Source organism: Priapulus caudatus, unplaced genomic scaffold, assembly GCF_000485595.1.
Source record: "Priapulus caudatus unplaced genomic scaffold, Priapulus_caudatus-5.0.1 Scaffold3632, whole genome shotgun sequence".
Lineage (NCBI taxonomy): Eukaryota > Metazoa > Priapulida > Priapulimorpha > Priapulimorphida > Priapulidae > Priapulus > Priapulus caudatus.
In genome coordinates, this window is record NW_014580693.1 from 14859 (window position 1) to 15132 (window position 274).

The window sequence follows — 274 nt, forward strand, 5'->3', positions numbered from 1 at the left end:
GAGGAGGAGGAGGGAGAAGGAGGAGATTAGGGAGGGTGTTGATTATAGCAACAGTGGAGCAGACGCCCTGACTAGCAGGTGTCGCGAGATCACGTGAGACGTAATGACAGGCATGCGCGCGAAATTCTAACGTTGTTCACAAGTCAGGCATTGTTTGTTGTTTCTGTTCTCACTTTTCCACGACGAAATGGGGACGGATGGGGGGAGAGGGGGTGGGGATGAGGATGAGAGAGACGGGGGGAGGGGCGGAGAGAAAAAGAGAGGTAGATAGATA